The following is a 12,510-nucleotide window of genomic DNA, read 5'->3' as shown; positions in this document are numbered from 1 at the left end:
TACAAAGTGTGACACCGCAGGGATGAGAGAAGAGGACAAAAGGTACATTTATGTCAAGTGTAGACAAGGTGAAACATGGCGCAGCCTCCATTTTCACCTGGATATGACACTCCTGCACTGCCTCGGGCGCTGACTTATGATCTGTTGTGTGTGAGGATGCCTGCAGGAAGAGTGACGTTCTTCTTTTTTCGGCTTGGAGCGCCTGTAACAGTCAATACCAGAACTGATTTCAATGTAAAGAAGGGCAAAAAGGGCACGGTGTGTTAATGAACAAACATGGGAAGAGAGAACCAGCGCTCTATGCTAATGTTGCATTGATTGGTTCTGCAACTGCAACATCCCCCGCTTTGCTGCAGTTATGCACGCTGACATTGTACAAATATCCATGGGCGGTTTACAAGGAAAATCATTCTAAATGTTCATTTAAATGTGTATTCCTCAAACCAGGGGTGTCCAACTTTTTAAATTTTTTTTTTTAAGGGCTGCCCTCAGAGTGAATATACATGAATATTAACTGTGAGGCTTGGGTCGCATGATAGCGAAGATTGTGATTTAAGATGCAGAAGGTAGCAGGAGACAGCATACAGGTATAAGATATGTAATAAACAAAGACAAAAACACTAAGGAACATGTGCAGTGAGGTGCGAGCCAAACAAACACTAATGCATTAGGGAATGCACAAAAACTTAGGACTATGAAGAAACAAACTTACTTGGAAACCTCAGAAGAGGGTTCAGCGTTCAACAGCATCCGTACAGAATATAATCTCCCAACAAAGACCGCAGCACCAGCTGGATTTAAACAGCGACGACTAAACTCAAAAAAAGTTCTTTGGAAGACAAAATAAAGCTGCTGCAGGAGACTCAAAAAGGAAGTGGAACTACAGAATAAGTGTGTAGAACCGGAACTCAACATTAACGTGGAAAAACACTAACAATCTCAAAATAGGGCACTGGTGTAACCAGCCGTGACAATTAACGTATAATATAATTGTTATACAATTTGTATAAACAATTTATTGGGATTATTATATGTTTTACTAACAAATTAAACATCCATCCATCTTCAACCGCTTATGCGGAATCGGGTCGCGGGGACAACAGCTCCAGCAGACACCCCCAGACTTCCCTCTCCAGAGCAACATTAGCAACTTCCTCTTGGGGGATCTCGAAGCGTTCCCAGGCCAGAGAGGAGATGCAATCCCTCCCATCTGGTCCTTGGCCTGGGTCGTCTCCCAGTGGGACGTGCAACGAGGACGTCCCCAGGGAGACGCTCATGAGGCATCGCACGAGATGCCCGAACCACCTAAGCTGGCTCCTTTCCAAGCGAAGGAGCAGCGGCTCTACTCCGAGTCTCTCTCGGGTGACTAAACTTCTCACCCTATCTCTAAGGGAGATGCCAGCCACCCTTCTGAGGAAACTCATTTTGGTTGCTTGTATCTGCGATCTTATTCTTTCGGTCATGACCCACACTTCATGACCATAGGTGAGAGTAGGAATGTAGATAGCTCGGTAAACCGAGAGCTTTGCCTTCTGGCTCAGCTCTCGTTTCGGTGGATCGGTTCGCAGCAGAGTGTTCAGCGGCTGCAATGAAGATCAGCATCTCCAAATTTGAGGCCATGGTTCTCAGCAGGAAACCGATGGTTTGTACAGTCCAGGTAGAGAACAAGACTCTGTCCCAGGTGGAGGAGCTTAAGTATCTTGGGGTCTTGTTCACTAACAGATTAATGACTTTTAAATCAAAGTAAGAAGTAGATTAAAGTATTTTTTTTCATAACAAAAAAAACAAAAACGCTTAGAACATCTTAACAGATTACATTTTTTCCATCAAAATTGAAAGAACAAATACATTTGGCCAAAAAGTGCTTTATTATTTCCAGCCTTTGGCATGTGCAGCACACAAGAGTCTGCTACGCTGACCACAGACCTGTCCGGCGGAAAGGGGCCTTCACCTTCTAACCTCTACCAAAAAAGAAAGGCCTCCAGACAAAGAGACTTAATGCTCAGAGACTCGGGAAACAGCTCTACCAGGAGATTTTCCAAGCTTGACTCGAGGAGAGACTTGAAAAAGAAGTTGACCCCTGACGCTGACATGGACCAACAGTGGACACAACTGAAGAAGGTCCTCTAAGTGACTACTGCAGAAATAGTGGGTTTCTCAACCAGAAAACACAAAGACTGGTTTGATGAGTCAGATACAGAAATCCAGGAGTTACTCGAGAAGAAATTAAACTGCCATCAACGCCTCCTGGCAAACCCTGATAACAACAGCTTGAAGGCCACATACAGAACTGCTTGCAACACCTTGCAAAACAGATTACGCGCAATGAAAAACGACTGGTGGACAGATCTCGCCAAGAGAACGCAGAAGTATGCTGACCTTGGGGACACACGTTCCTTCTATGAGACCCTCAAGGCTGTGCACGGACCCTCTCACCACATCCAGACCCCTCTTCGTTCTCCCGACGGCGCAACCCTTTTGACGGACAAGAATGTCATCATGCACCGCTGGTCCGAGCACTTTAGCAGCCTCTTCAGCGACGAACGGCAAGTGCAAGAGTTCTCCTTGCTGAAGATCCCCCAAGCAGAAGTGAAGACAGAGCTTGACGATCTGCCGACGATAAAGGAGGTGGAGAAAGTGGTCCAACAGATGAATCTGGGAAAGTCCCCAGAAATCGACGGCATACCACCGAAGGTTTACCGGCACGGCGACGAAAAGGTTACGGACTGTCTCCATGACCTCTTGACCAAGTGCTGGGAGCAAGGCTCAGTGCTTAAGGATCTCCGAGATGCCATCATAGTCTATCTCTACAAGAACAAAGGAGAGAAATCTTCGTGCTTCGCCAGATCCAGGAGAAGTGAATGAATGATGGGTTTTTAACATGTAAAGCGACTTTGGGTACTTAGAAAAGCGCTATATAAATCCCAGTTATTATTATTATTATTATTATTAGAAGTGCCGGGAGCAAAAAATGGGCCTATTCACAGCTTTCATCGACCTGACCAATGCCTTTGATACAGTAAGCAGAGAGGGTCTATGGAAGATACTGCCCTCCAAAGTTCCTCACGAAGGTCAGGTGGGCCAGGTAAAGCACAACGGCGCCTTCTCAAACACCTGCCCTATTGCGAACGGTGTAAAGCAGGGATGTCCTCTGTTCTCCATCTTCTTCAGCATGATGCTGAGGGAGGCGAAGGAAGACATGGGAGACGGCATCTTCATCCACTTCAGAACAGATGGCAGCGTCTTCAATCTGCGCCATCTGCTTGCCCAAACCAAGACCATGGAGGAGCTGATCGCAGAGCTGCAGATTGCGGACGACTGTGCCCTTCTCGTCCACACCCAGGATGCCCTGCAATACATCGTCGACCATTTTGCCAAGGCCTTTGGCCTCACCATCAGCCTGAGGAAGAGGGAGGTACTGTACCAGCCGCCCCCTAAGGGAGCCTACAGCCGACCCCAAATCAACATTGAGGACATTTTAAATAAAAATAATTTTGATATATTAAACATATGTTTCTTATTGCAATCAAATAACAATTTTGGCATTAAATAAGATAGTGAAAAAACTAGACAACTTCTCTTTCCGTAGTAAATAAGCCAACGGGTTACAAAGGCTCCCAATTTGGCTGCTGAAGTATGCAGTAACATATTGTGTCATTTCCTATTCTATTATTTTGTCAGAATTATGAGGGACAAGCTGTAGAAATGTTATTATTAATCTACTTGTTCATTTACTGTTAATATGTGCTTACTTTCTGTTTTAACATGTTCTACCTTCACCGTAAATAGAAAAAGTTTTTATCGTGAAGCAAATTTCCCCGTAAGAAACAATGTAAATATGAATAATGGGTTCCAGTTTAAGTGAATGTTTGTACACTTTGAACACAATATAAAGTGCTATACAGTTCTGACACAGAAGTGTGGTGCCCTCACCAATGATCAGAAATCACAAACATCCTTAAACTTAACCATATTTCTACAATAATAAACATTTAAAAAAGTCAAATCCACTCTACATTGTCGATGGTAAATTAGCAGCTGGAAGGAGCCGGAAGGGGAGAAGGGAGGGGGGAGGAAGGTGAGGCCGTGTGAACGTGTGTGTGTGTGTGTGTGCTCTTGGAAAAGATGCTACTAAACAAGAGGTAGTGTCTGCTCCTCCGCTGGGTTATAAGTCCAATTGGGCATTTTTTCACCGAAAAGTCTGTTCTCATCACAATTAAAACCTGTGGTACGAAAGCCTGCTTCGTCAATCTCTTCAATACCAGCAAGTAGTAGTAAATAGTTTGTAAATTTTAAAAAGAGGGGTTTCACTGTATGATGCGAAAATATTAAACAAAGCAAACACACATGTTTGATAATAAATGGCTTCACCCAACACCGAACTATGAGTGACAGAAAGGCTTTTGTAGAATCATTCATATTTTCTGAAAAATGGCCAACATACCAAAAGCTCTGCCAGGATCTGTAAACTTATGAGCACAACTGTCAAAAAAACCAAAAAACATTTCAAAATGGTGACAGTTTGACCCAGCAACTGATTATTTATATTTTTCCTATTGGAAATGTCTTCAGCCTTTGCAATGTTCTGTGTGTGTGCTGCGTGCTGATAACATTGACGCCAGCTGAAACATGGCAGCATATCTCCTGTACCACGCAACACCAAAAAAGCAGATTAAACTAGAATGGCACTCAGTAGAGCGCAGAACCCAGCCAAGGCTGAGCGATCCCAATTTGGATGGGCACCAATTTGTAAACCTTCACAGGAACCAAACATCTGCTTAAATTTTGTCATAGTGTTTAATATGCCATTCACTAGTACACTTTCATGATATCCAGGAGAAAAGTTTCATCCAACATATTCTGCCTTTACAACCATGATTAATAATGCTTAGTTTTGATTGACACTGTCGGGGTGCATTTATTTATGACACACTGCTATTACGAAACACATACTGTGTGTGCTGCATTAATAAAGTTAAGAAATTGATTAATCGCTAACAAATGTATACAAACAAGGTCTATTAAAGCAAATGAAACAATGACGAAATATTCTTAGTAATGTATAAAATTAAATTAAGAATAAAGCACATGTGCAATCCCTACCATTGAGTTATTGAACATTTAAACCGCACGCATCTATGTTAATTGGAATGCAGTCTGATATATATGCATCTCCTTATAGCGCGGCTCTTTTTTGGGGTTGCTCCAAAAAACTGATTCACAATCAAATCACGTTTTTTTGTTCCGATTGTAAATCCATTCATCAGTTAAAAACATTGATCTAAAAAAATATATATAAATAAACATATACAACATATATACAAAACCCAAAACCAGTGAAGTTGGCACGTTGTGTAAATCGTAAATAAAAACAGAATACAATGATTTACAAATCCTTATCAACTTATATTCAATTGAATAGACTGCAAAGACAAGATACTTAAAGTTCGAACTGAGAAACTTAATTTTCTTTAGCAAATAATCATTAACTTAGAATCTAATGGCAGCAATACATTGCAAAAAAGTTGGCACAGGGGCATTTTTACCACTGTGTTACATGGCCTTTCCTTTTAACAACACTCAGTAAACGTTTGGGAACTGAGGAGACCAATTTTTTGAAGCTTTTCACGTGGAATTCTTTCCCATTCTTGCTTGATGTACAGAATCAGAATCAGAATCAGAAATACTTCATCAATTCCCGAGGGGAAATTAAGATTTTCATCACAATCCCCTCCAAGAGCAGACAAACATTACAGGGAGACAGAACAGGATCGCTGATGGGTCTGCCAACTTCCGGCACCCATAACAAAAAAGTTGAGAGTCTAAGCCTGGGCCCCTGGGAAGGGGGTCCAGACTGAGGCCAAGAAAAAAAAACTCATAGTCATAGCACACATAAGCATGTGTGTAAGAGGGAAATATCAAACATCAAAGAACACAAAAGGGCATTAAGGCCATTAAATGAGCAGAGCTGATGCAATCAGCCATTTCTACATACAGCTACAAAAGTAAAACAACAAAAAAACAAAAACAAAACATATTGACTGTGGTGGCCTCTGCTGTGTTGCACGCCATCGTCTGTTGGGGTGGGGGAGCAAAACAGCAGTTACAGCTTAAATTGTTCAACAGTCCGGGGTCTCCGATGTGGTATTTTAGGCTTCATAGTGCGCCACACATTTTCAATGGGAGACAGGTCTGGACTATAGGACTATAGGCAGGCCAGTCTAGTACCCGCACTCTTTTGCCACTTGTGCCAGCTTTTTTGAAACATGTTGCAGGCATCAAATTCCAAATGAGCTAATATTTGCAAAACAATTAAGTTTTCCAGTTCGAATGTTAAGTATCTTGTCTTTGCAGTCTATTCAATTGAATATAGGTTGAAAAGGATTTGCAAATCATTGTATCCGGCTTCCTCCCACCTCCAAAGACATGCACCTGGGGATAGGTTGATTGGCAACACTAAATTGACCCTAGTGTGGGAATGTGAGTGTGAATGTTGTCTGTCTATCTGTGTTGGCCCTGCGATGAGGTGGCGACTTGTCCAGGGTGTACCTCGCCTTCTGCCCGATAGTAGCTGAGATAGGCTCCAGCGCCCCCGCGACCCAGAAGGGAATAAGCGGTAGAAATGGATGGATGGATGGATGGATGGGGATTATATGGAGCGATCGTGTGACAAACAACGAGGTGCTGATGCAAGCCAAGATTCCCAGCATGGTCACTCTGCTCCGTCAGCGTCACCTTCGATGGCTGGGCTATGTGCGTCGAATGGACGATGGCCGGATCCCCAAAGACATCCTCTACGCAGAGCTTGCCTCTGGCAAGAGGACAACGGGACGGCCACATCTCCGCTTCAAGGATGTCTGCAAGCGTGACCTGAACACCTGGGAAGAGCTTGCTCAGGACAGATCCAGCTGGAGACACACCGTGAACACTGGACCGAACACTGGCGAAGCAAAACTGCGCCAGCTTGCAGATGAGAAGCGAGCTCAGAGAAAGAGCGAGCAACTACATCCTGTAGCTGACTCAACCTACAAATGCACCAAGTGCAACAGAGACTGTCACTCCCGTGTGGGTCTCTACAGCCACAGCAGACGCTGCATGACCAACTAAATCATATCCAAGGGCCAATCCATTGTCTTCCGAGACTTACGGATGCCAACAACAACACAACGTGCCAACTTCACTGGTTTTGGGAATGTACTGTATATATGCACACGCACACACATTATATATTTTATATATATATGATTTAAATATATGAATAATATAAAATACTATTATTCTAGGGAGGTGTTTAACCAAGTGAGGTGTTTCGGGCACGTCCGACTGGTAGGAGGCCACGGGGAAGACCCAGGACACGTTGGGAAGACTATCTCTCCCGGCTGGCCTGGGAACGCCTCGGGATCCCCCGGGAGGAGCTGGACGAAGTGGCTGGGGAGAGGAAAGTCTGGGCTTCCCTGCTTAGGCTGCTGCCCCCGCGACCCGACCTCGGATAAGCGGAAGAAGATGGATGGATGGATGGACTATTAATCTAATACAATTTTACATTCAATTTAGATTTTAAAAAATCTGACATTGTATCTTATTGAATTGCACAGGTGTACTTGATAATCAATTAATCAATCAATCAATGTTTATTTATATAGTCCTAAATCACAAGTGTCTCAAAGGGCTGCACATAAATTGCCCAGTGGGTGTATGCACTGTAGACTTGTGAGCTGCAAGAGCTGTGACAGTAAAAGTAATAATAAGATAAAATAAACAATTAAGTTGGTATAAAATAACCAAAAAAAACAGTACTGTATCACAGTTATTCTATAGTTTATTCATGTAATGGAATTTTTGAAATATATTTATTCATAAGCCCATTTCATTTTATTATGTGTTTTATATTCATAAGATGGTATTGATTCTGTGTTGGCTCCCTCTCCCCCCTCCCTCTCTCCAGACACACGCACACACACACACACACACACACACACACACACACACACACACACACACACACACACACACACACACACACACACACACACACACACACACACACACACACACACACACACACACACACACATTCTCATATTTGTTACCTTCTTGAGACCTCCGAAAAACGCCTACTTCTTGAGGACCATATATATAAATATTTGTATTTACATCATTAATAATATATACATACTATGCATATATAAGAAAGGTAAGCTTTTAATGTATTTTTTTTTTTTTTTTAAATTTTTTGTTTGTAAGGGATTATTTCAAGTTATTACAGTAGGTCTCTTTATACATATTTATTTTATTTTTTAAATGAATTTTGGCCAAAGGGGGCGCATTTCCATTTCTTAAACACACTTGCTATTTCATATGTTGACCAGAGGGGGAGCACTTTTAAAACCGACACACAGTCAATTTGAAAAATCCCTCCTTTTTGGGACTACCCTAATTTTGATAGATTTTACCACCAGGGGTGCAAATGAGACATTCTCTATTAGATGCAATGATTTTTTCGTATTGGACAGGGTGTACACCGCCTTCCGCTCGAATGCAGCTGAGATAGGCTCCAGCACCCCCCGCGACCCCAAAAGGGACAAGGGGTAGAAAATGGATGGATGGATGGGACCATGATTTCGGTCCTAACTTGTTCACCCGTTCTCATATGGAAGGTACTTTTCCTTTTTGATGTCTCAAGAAGGGCAGCAGTACAAGAACACACACACACACACACACACACACACACACACACACACACACACACACACACACACACACACACACACACACACACACACACACACACACACACACACACACACACACACACACACACACACACACACACACACCTTCTTGTATTTGTTACCTTCTTGAGACCTCTGAAAAATGCCTACCTCTTTAGGACGACCCTTTCTAGATATATAAAGATTTGTATTTACAACATTAATAATATATACATACTATGTAAATATATAAAACAGCTTGTTGTGAAAAATGAGTTGGAATTTCACAAGAAAAAGGTCACAATTTCACAAAAAACATTTGAATTTTGGCAGTATTATAATAAAAGTTGTAATTTTACTCAACGCAATTAAACATTTTACAAGAAAAACTGAACATTTGTGCAGTATGATAAAAGTTGGAATTTTACTCAACAGCTGGCGGAATTTTACAAGAAGGCAAGTTTATGAAATTAGTCGTAATTTTACTCGACAAAAGTAACAATTTTATAAGAAAAACAAAAAATTAGGGCAATATTATAATAATAATCTGAATTTTACTCTGCAAAAAATTATGACAAAAGTTATAATTTTTCAATTTAATTACTCAAAAAACGTCACTATTTTACAAGAACAATAAAAAAGTTGGCAATATTGTGATAAAAGTCAGATTTTTAAATGAAAAATGTTGCCATTTTGCATTAAAAAGTAGTACTTCTACATAAAAAAGTAATAATTTTACGAGAAAATATTGCAATATTACAGAAACAGAAATATGATAAATTGTTTACTTTTATAAGAAAAAAGTTGACGCATTGTGGTAATAAGACTGCTTTTAGTTAATTTTTTTAATTTAAATGTTTTGTTTGTAATTTGTTTTTAATCTTCATTATTTATTTCAAGTTATTACAGTATGTCTCTATATACATATTTATTTAATTTTTTTAAAATTAATTTTGGCCAAAAGCGGGCACATTTCAATTTCTTACACACACTTGTTAATAATAATAAATAATAATGGATTAGATTTTATATCGCGTTTTTTTTAAATTAGATACTCAAAGCGCTCACAGAGAAGTGGGAACCCATCATTCATTCACACCTGGTGGTGGTAAGCTACATTTGTAGCCACAGCTGCCCTGGGGTAAACTGACGGAAGCGAGGCTGCCAATTTGCGCCTACGGCCCCTCCGACAACCACCTATCATTCATTCATCATTCATTCACCAGTGTGAGCGGCACCGGGGACAAGGGTGAAGTGTCCTGCCCAAGGATACAACGGCAGCGATTTGGATGTCAAGAGGCGGGGAGCGAACCTTCAACCCTCAGGTTTCTGGCACGGCCGCTCTACCCACTACGCCAGGGGTCGGCAACCTTTACCACTCAAAGAGCCATTTTGGCAAGTTTCACAAATTAAAGAAAGTAATGGGAGCCACAAAAAAAAAAATTAAATTTAAAATGAAAAACACCGCATACAAAGCTTAAATGCTTTGTGCTATGTTAACCAGGGGTCTCCGACACACGCACCGGCACGCACTTTAATGTGGAAATTTGATGTTAGTGCAGCCCGCGAGTTTTGAATGAATGGCGCTTGATAGCGTCATACTTGCCAACCTTCTCATTTTCCCGGGAGACTCCCGAATATCAGAGCGTGATGACACTGCATTTGGCGCCCTCTACAGTCTGCCCTAACAGTGTACCTGCTCGACCACACGTAGAATGCAGTTTCAGCTTGCTCACATAAGTGACAGCAAGGCGTACTAGCTCAGCAGCCACACATCTTACACTGACGGTACCAATACCCAGAATCCCATGCAGCCCTAACTCTTCCGCTCAACCAACGCACGGAGAGGGGGGGGGGGTTGATGTGTGGGGGGATTTGGTGGTAGCGGGGGTGTATAATGTAGACCGGAAGAGTTAGGGCTGCATGGGATTCTGGGTAATGGTTATGTTGTGTTTATGTTGTGTTACGGTGGGATGTTCTCCAGAAATGTGTTTTTCATTCTTTTTTGGTGTGGGTTCATAGTGTGGCGCATATTTGTAACGTAACAATGTTAAAGTTGTTTGATACGGCTACCGTCAGTGTAAGCTGTGTGGCTGATGAGTAAGTATGCTTTGCTGTCTCCTGTGTGTGCAAGTAATAACAACATGCAACATGTGGCCAGACTGGCACGCTGTATGTAAATGCTATAGAGGACAATTACTGCGGTGCAATTAGGGCACGCCCTTAATTTAGTAATTAGAGTGTAAATAGGATTATATTTTCCCTGGGAGTAATCTATGAGAGACACTGAGAACCATAAATCTCCTGGGAAAATCGGGGGGGTCGGCAAGTATGCAGCTGAGCCGCATCAGAGTGGTCAAGGAGCCGCATGCGGCTCCGGAGCCACGGGTTGCCGACCCCTGCACTACGCCATACCGCCCCTGTTATTCCATATGTTGGCCAGAGGGGGTGCACTTCAAATTTTTACACACACTTGTTATTTCATATGTTGAAGGGGAGCACTTTTAAAATTGACACACGCAGTCAATTTAAAAAATCCCTCCTTTTTGGGACCACCCTAATTTTGATAGATTTCACCACCAGGGGTGCAAATGAGACATTCTCTATTAGATGCAATGGTTTTCCTTATTGGGACCATGATTTCGGTCCTAACTTGTTCACCCGTCCTCATATGGAAGGTACTTTTTCTTGTTGATGTCTCAAGAAGGGTAGCAGTACAAGAACACACACACACACACACACACACACACACACACACACACACACACACACACACACACACACACACACACACACACACACACACACACACACACACACACACACACACACACACACACACACACACACACACACACACACACACTTCTTGAGACCTCCAAAAATGTCTACCTCTAGTATTATGATAAAAGTCATAATTTTACTCAACGCAAGTCAAAATTTTACAAGAAAAACTGAACATTTGTGCAATATTATGATCCATCCATCCATTTTGTACCGCTTGTCCCTTTTGGGGACAACATTCACACACTAGGGCCAATTTAGTGTTGCCAATCAACCTATCCCCAGGTGCATGTCTTTGGAGGTGGGAGGAAGCCGGAGTACCCGGAGGGAACCCACACAGTCACGGGGAGAACACGTAAACTCCACACAGAAAGATCCCGAGCCCGGGATTGAACCCTAGGACTACTCAGGACCTTCGTATTGTGACGCACATGCACTAACCCCTGTTCCACCGTGATGCCCCAATATTATGATAAAAGTTGGAATTTTACTCAATAACAGTCACAATTTTACAAGAAAAGCTTACAATTTTGGCAATTTTATGAAATGAGTCATAATTTTACATGACAAAAGTCACAATTTTGTAAGAAAACTTTAACATTTTGGCAATATTATGATAATAATCGGAATTTTACTTGGCAAAATTATGACAAAAGTCAGCTGTTCACCTGGCGGGTTTTTTTCGGGGATGAATAGGGAAGTCCTTTAGCTGCCATCTTGTTTTATCATATACTGTTGCCTTTGCACCTGTCAATGTTCACTTTTGTATGCACATTAAATCAACAAAAAATCCTGACTTTGGAGCAATGTTCACAGACTCTAGTATTTGGCTCTCTATTAGATGCAATGGTTTTCCGTATTGGGACCATGATTTCGGTCCTAACTTGTTCACCGGCCCTCATATGGACGGCACACACACACACACACACACACACAGAAAGGATGCAATATTGGAATGACTATCTAAGGAAGAAAGCTTGTTTTCCATTTCTCCTTTAGGACTTGAATGTAGCAC

Source organism: Entelurus aequoreus, linkage group LG27 (genome assembly GCF_033978785.1).
Source record: "Entelurus aequoreus isolate RoL-2023_Sb linkage group LG27, RoL_Eaeq_v1.1, whole genome shotgun sequence".
In the NCBI taxonomy this organism is placed as follows: domain Eukaryota; kingdom Metazoa; phylum Chordata; class Actinopteri; order Syngnathiformes; family Syngnathidae; genus Entelurus; species Entelurus aequoreus.
This window is presented reverse-complemented; position numbering follows the sequence as displayed.